Genomic DNA, 7,761 nt, shown 5'->3' on the forward strand with positions numbered 1-7,761 from the left:
TGTGTGCGAGCGTCATTAGTGACGACCAGCGGTCACGCACGTGGTCATGTATATGTCGTGCACGTGGTCATGTATATGTCGTGCACGTGGGCATGTATATGTCGTGCACGTGGTCATGTATATGTCGTGCACGTGGTCATGTATATGTCGTGCACGTGATAATGTATATGTCGTGCACGTGGATCACGTTATGCTCAGGGCAGCCTGTGACGTTCGTGATGTCGGGCTGCCGACTGCGTGCGTGCGTGCTGGCACGCGCTCTGTTTATTTGTGCCTCTCCAAACGTTAGCTCGCTGACGACAATTGCCAAATTGTCACTTCCTGGACGCTTATAGATTTGACATTGACGTCCCTCGGCTTGGGAGTGAGTGAGAGTGTGAGAGAGAGAGAGAGAGTCTATACCACTCGACCGAACTGCCAAGCAGTGCTGTAGTTGCCATTTGGTTAAACAATATGAAATTTTGTTCTCGCCACGACGAGAGGGCTTCAGCAGAGAGAGAGTTCGTGTGCATTCGCTGTTCCTCCTCCGTTGAAGGAGCGCAGACCACTAATTGTAAATGTCGTGGCTTGGCTCTCCAATACACCGGTGTTGCTGTACTAGTGACGAATTGGCCATGTTCTGTTGACGTGACAACCATTACTATACTCTTTGCTTCTTTCGGTAAAGTCACGTAGGTATAAAATAAAATAAATCACGACGTTTCGATCGCAACACAAGCGTAACAGCTCTCTCGCTGTAATAATAGGGTTTTTCCCCTTTTTTTCTGGCAACAAAACTGAAACCTTTTTACAAGGATTCATGTCTGCATTAACCACAATACCTGCAGTCAAAATGCAAACAAAAAACATACTATGATAATATGATGCATTGTCCTTGAAACGGATTGGTCCACACCAAGGGACGGCTTTCTTTTGAGCCTCGACCCAATTGCTGCTCGACCAGATGACGCAAAGGAGGTCAAATGAAGCTCTCTCGCTGGTTCAGCAGTTCCACTGCTGAATTATATTTTTTTCCGCCTGAGGACGACCGCTTGTGTTGCGATCAAAACGTCGTGATTCATTTTATTTTATACCTACGTGACTTCACCGAAAGAACCAAAGAGTATGGATTCCTGCAGTCACGAAAGCTTAAAATCAAGATTGAACCCTTACTAGTTGGCTCTGTCGGGTGGTGGCGGGTTTTAACGCCGTGCCGGCCTTCATAAGGTGCTCGCTAACAGCACTCGCCCCAACAGTCTGTTTGAAGGCTTTACGGGGGGATCTTTGTGTGTGTGTGTGTTTACGTGAACACGATGTAGTCGGTCTGGACATCTGTGAAAAAGAGCTTTATGGCTCATCGGATTCCTCCAGTGTCAATAAAGATTCCGATTCTGGTCTAACCCACCCATCAGCCCCCACCCTCAGCCTCCCCTCTCCCCAGGCCCATACCAGCCCCGCCCCTATGACCCTAACTCTGACCTTCAATCGAGATCTATTGCCAAGGCGCGCACTATTATTACACTGCGCTTGTTCTAAGCGTCGTATGTGCGTGGTGTATTTTACATTTCTGTCGGGCGATTCCGCCACCCCCTCTCTCTCATACATTTTGAATTTGTTATTTCCGTCCGAGGCTTTGCTGGTGGTCCAGAAACAATAACAACCGAGTTAAGTGGCAGCCAAGAGGAATTGGGCACGCGCCGTCCGACGTGCTGGACGTTCGCCGGCTGAGGATCAATTCGTGTGCCGGGCGAGATCTCGGCTGGCGGGTCGCGCGATCGTGAGAGGTGGCGGCAGGTTGGACAGACCTCATTTCATCCAGCAGTGGACTGATTATGATTAATATCTACGTTTCTCACACTGATAACCCCCCCACCCCGCACGTGTGTATGTCCGTGGGGAGCGGTGGGACAGTGGTCAGCCCGTTACGCTGCAAACCCGGCCACCCGAGTTCCGAGTCCCGCTCACGGCCAACACCACTGACTATTGTTCGAACCTGTCTTGGGCCTCCCCTAGGTCGACTCAGCCTAAAGCAAGTCCCTTGTGCTGTGTGCAAACATTACCGCTCGGGAGACAAAGGCGGCCGCGCGTGGTTGTTGGACACCCACCCTCTCGTGTGCCGTCTGTTGAGGCTGTACGGGGGGGGGGTCTTTGTCTGTGTGTATGCGCGTGTGTTCGTCTGTGTGTGCTGTATTGTCGTCTGTGCTGTGTGGTAGCGGTTTTGGGAGGCCTTCATCCAGCAGTGGATGGATTATGGCTCGTGCTGCTGATGATCGTTTGTGCTGTTGCCTTGCGTGCACACTTGCACACTGACGAACGCTTCGCACATTAACCTAATTTTTTTTTAATATAATTAATGTTATAACTTGGTATGTGTGTGTATAGCGTTGCTATTTGTGCACTGTGCTACTAACCCCGTTGGCCCGAGTTTGATTATTGGGCCACGGCTAGCATCAGTGACGAATGATGACACTGCTCCGCCTCCACCACCTCCCACCGCATCAGCAACCCACACTGACCATCGTGGTGAGGTATGGTACGAAAAAAAGCCCCAATAAATGGCATGGCGCGCGGAGGCCTTGATCCAACAATGGATTGCAAAGAGTTGTAAATTATCACATTTATTATGATAAATGTGATAATACAGTTAATAGATTGTTAATAATTATTAAGTGTGCAAAACAGCACTGAATGGTTATACAGAAAACATTAGCGAAATCATTCTTGTTTACAGGCCTGAGCCAGGGGTGGACATTTCCACATTCACATGACGGGGACGGGTCCATCCACAGAACAACTTAAAATTCACTTCTCACAAATATGGTGCCTATTTTTATAAACCTTTGGAAAACAACGACAATAATCTGATTTACAGAACGCAACACAAACGTGGCTTGAAGATGTCGAAACAGTGGAAACATCAAAGCAAAAGAAAATAAGTTGATCATTGGTAAATTACAACTATTTTTTTTAGAACTGCCTTTGGTGTTTAGTTTGTTGTCCTTCCCCCCGCCCACGCGCCTCCGATTAGCCCGTACGGCACGAGACCATCAGTTCAACGTAACACACACACACACATGTAGTGGGTTCACGAGACACGGTGCAGTAGAGGCAGCACTGTTTATTTAACTTAACAAGGGTAACACTGGAAGGGGTAACGGCCCCTTCACCCGTGTACACGCTGGGACACCCCCTAGGGCCTAGGCTATCTAGCCTAACTCCTGTGCTCCCAGTTCCTCCAGCTACAGGCGCTAGAGGAGGCTATCTGATCTGGCCCTGGTCAAGCACAGATCACGGCACCCCACCAACCAGACCGATCCTTAAAAGGGCTCTGGCTCTGAGGCTCTGGGGCCGCACCACCGGCTTGCCCTGCTGGCCCTCAAAAGGACTGCGATCAGGGAAGTCCCAGGGTCTATCTAGCCGGCCTTCCTTCTTCACTGGTTCTTCATTCTTGGCCCCAACACACTGCACCAAGCTCCCTGGCTCACCGCCCTTTATACCCATACACCACTGAGGGCGGGGCTATAGCGGACGTGGTTGTAGCCACCAAGGTGTGGCTGTGCGTTACCTTCCCACACTGTGTGTTTCCTTCCCACAACACCCCTACACACACATAGCTCACAGGTAGTCAGTGCCGGATTATCCCAGTGGCAAAAATAGCTACATATGCTACGGGCCCCGCACTTTCAAGGGCCCCGCGCTAAATGCTTTCAAGCTATCAATTCCGGTTCAGTGATTCTGCACTTGCTCTGTTACTATAGTACTATACTGCCTTAAACTTTTATGAACGACTGGGTGTTTAAGGTTAGCGATTTGTCGTATTATATTTATCTGGCTGTATAGAAAATGAAAAAAATACAATTACTTTACTATGCAAGTAAAACATTTACGTATTTTAATATTTGTTTTTTTTGTTTTGTTTAGGGCCCCTTTATAACACATGCTACAGGCCCCGCACTAGCTTAATCCGGCACTGACCAAACGTATGTATAACTTGTTCACGAAGATCATAGGGAATTGAATAATGGACAATTCAGAAGCCAGCCTTTGAACACATACAAACAAATGGTCCCCATGACATCTGTTTGGTGTTTCTGTAACTTAATTTATCATTGTGCTGCGATCGGTCTCGGGATAATTTGCCCGAGCCGACTTGCCCTGCAGGGAGTTGATTATTTGTCATCGATTTGCATTGTTCGTGCTGCGTGTTCACCTCATCACGTGACACAGAGATGTTTATTTTCCCGATTTCTCTTTGCTTCTTTGATGCTGCTGCATTTTTTTCTCTTTCGTTTTTTTGTCAGTATTGGTGTCTCCTGCAAATGAGACTCCTATCTTGGTCTCTAGAGTTCTCGCCAGGTTAAAGGAACTACAGTTCTAAATAATAAACAAAGGCGAACGGATATCAATCACCGTTTGATTGTGCTCAGCGTTAGCAATGAAAAGGAATTTGAGTCGGTGGAAATCGATGCAATCATCCAAGCTCGCATACTTCACATCTGTGGAAAAGAGCTTTATAGCTCATCGGATTTCTCCTGTATAAATAATTCGTCTTATTAGCTTCTGAAGTAAACGCTGCAACACGAACCGTGTTGGGTCAATGGTAATTAGGGCCATGCATGACCGCATTTCTTCAACGCAAATGTTGCATTGAAGAAATGCAACGTCGTTGTTTGGAGGGACGCGATTTGCCGCGCATGGCAGAGTGAGTTTACGTCGGCGATCGGGATAAGCAAATAGAGTTGAAGAACCCCTCCTCTTAGCGACGGCGATTGGTTCCACGAAACCGTTCGTAAGGTGAATTGGTTGTTAAGCGAGTACAGTATAGGGAAATGCACGTTAAAGGATTCATTCGTTCCGAGAGCATCGAAAGTTACACATTTTCACCCAAATAACGTACTTTATAATATTTATACTAACAACATTATAATCGTAATGATTATTAAGAAACATGGTAAATCATTTATTGTGTTATTTTATTAATTTATTATTTTAATCTCATTCTACGTGACTTTACCGAAAGAACCAAAGAAGATGGTAAATCAATACACTAATTAATATTTACTGTACCAGCAACAGCTCGTCGTGAACGGGGGAATGGTTGGTAAGTGAACACTTTGGGCTCTATGGAGGCACTACACTACTATACACTACACTATCCACTACACTACTATAAATTTTGATTTAAAGCTTTCGTGACTGCAGGGATTCATATTCTTGGTTCTTTCGGTAAAGTCACGTAGAAGGGAAACAATAAAATAATAAAAATATAAAACAATAAAATTCTCACGACGTTTCGACTGCAACACAAGCAATCATCATCAGGTGTGAAAACCACAGCAAGAAAATTTGAAAAAAGTGGCGGGGTTTTTTTAACGTTAGCACCACGGAGAGCGATTTGGCAGTTATTTGCAAGCCATCTGGCTACCATGAAAGATTCGTCCATGAGGCTATCCACATATACAAACACAGAGACAATTTCAACCGAGAAGATGGATTCTGGCTTAGCAATCATTGGAAGGATTTGATAAACCATTTCGGGTATTAATTGATTGTTCACGCTTACGGTGGCTTTCAGACCGCATCCATTATTTTCGTCTCCCCCCTCCTCTTTTCCGAACATAGATGGACTCGTCCATCTGAATAACTGCCAAATCGCTCTCCGTGGTGCTAACGTAAAAAAAAACCGCCACTTTTTTCAAATTTTCTTGCTGTGGTTTTCACACCTGATGATGATTGCTTGTGTTGCAGTCGAAACGTCGTGAGAATTTTATTGTTTTATATTTTTATTATTTTATTGTTTCCCTTCTACGTGACTTTACCGAAAGAACCAAGAATATACACTACAATACACTATACTACTATACACCACACTATACTACTATACACCACACTATACACTATACTACTATACACCACACTATACACGACAGTACTATACACCACACTATACACTACACTATACACTACATTACTATACACCACACTACTATACACTACACTACTATACACTACAATATACACTACACTACTATACATTACACTACTATAAACTACACTACTATACACTACACTATACACTACACTACTATACACTACACTATACACTACACTACTATACACCACACTATACACTACACTATACACTACAATACTATACACCACACTACTATACACTACACTACTATACACTACACTACAATATACACTACACTACTATACACTACACTACTATACACTACACTACTATACACTACACTACAATATACACTACACTACTATACACTACACTACAATATACACTACACTACTATACACTACACTACTATACACTACACTACAATATACACTACACTACTATACAATATACACTACACTACTATACACTACACTACTATACACTACACTACTATACACTACACTACAATATACACTACACTACTATACACTACACTACAATATACACTACACTACTATACACTACACTACTATACACTACACTACAATATACACTACACTACTATACACTACACTACAATATACACTACACTACTATACACTACACTACTATACACTACACTACTATACACTACACTACTATACACTACACTACAATATACACTACACTACTATACACTACACTACAATATACACTACACTACTATACACTACACTACTATACACTACACTACTATACACTACACTACAATATACACTACACTACTATACACTACACTACTATACACTACACTACAATATACACTACACTACTATACACTACACTACAATATACACTACACTACAATATACACTACACTACTATACACTACACTACAATACACTACACTACTATACACTACTATACACTACACTACTATACACTACAATATACACTACACTACAATATACACTACACTACTATACACTACACTACAATACACTACACTACTATACACTACACTACTATACACTACACTACTATACACTACAATATACACTACACTACAATATACACTACACTACAATATACACTACACTACTATACACTACAACACTATACACCACACTACTATACACACCCACTACTATACACTACACTACAATATACACTACACTACTATACACCACACTATACACTACAATACTATACACCACACTACTATACACTACACTACTATACACCACACTATACACTACACTACTATACACTACACTACTATACACCACACTATATACTACAATACTATACACCACACTACTATACACTACACTATACACTACAATATACACTACACTACTATACACTACACTACTATACACTACACTATACACTACACTACTATACACTACACTATACACTACAATATACACTACACTACAATATACACTACACTACTATACACTACAACACTATACACCACACTACTATACACTACACTACTATACACTACACTACAATATACACTACACTACTATACACTACTATCCACTACACTATACACTACACTACAATATACACTACACTACAATATACACTACTATACACTACAACACTATACACCACACTACTATACACACCCACTACTATACACTACACTACAATATACACTACACTACTATACACTACACTACTATACACTACACTACTATACACTACACTACTATACACACCCACTACTATACACTACACTACAATATACACTACACTACTATACACTACACTACTATACACTACACTACTATACACACCCACTACTATACACTACACTACAATATACACTACAC

The sequence above is a fragment of the Petromyzon marinus genome, chromosome 34 (assembly GCF_048934315.1).
Source record: "Petromyzon marinus isolate PM22_M1 ecotype Great Lakes invasive population chromosome 34, UKy_Petmar_22M1.pri1.0, whole genome shotgun sequence".
NCBI lineage: Eukaryota > Metazoa > Chordata > Hyperoartia > Petromyzontiformes > Petromyzontidae > Petromyzon > Petromyzon marinus.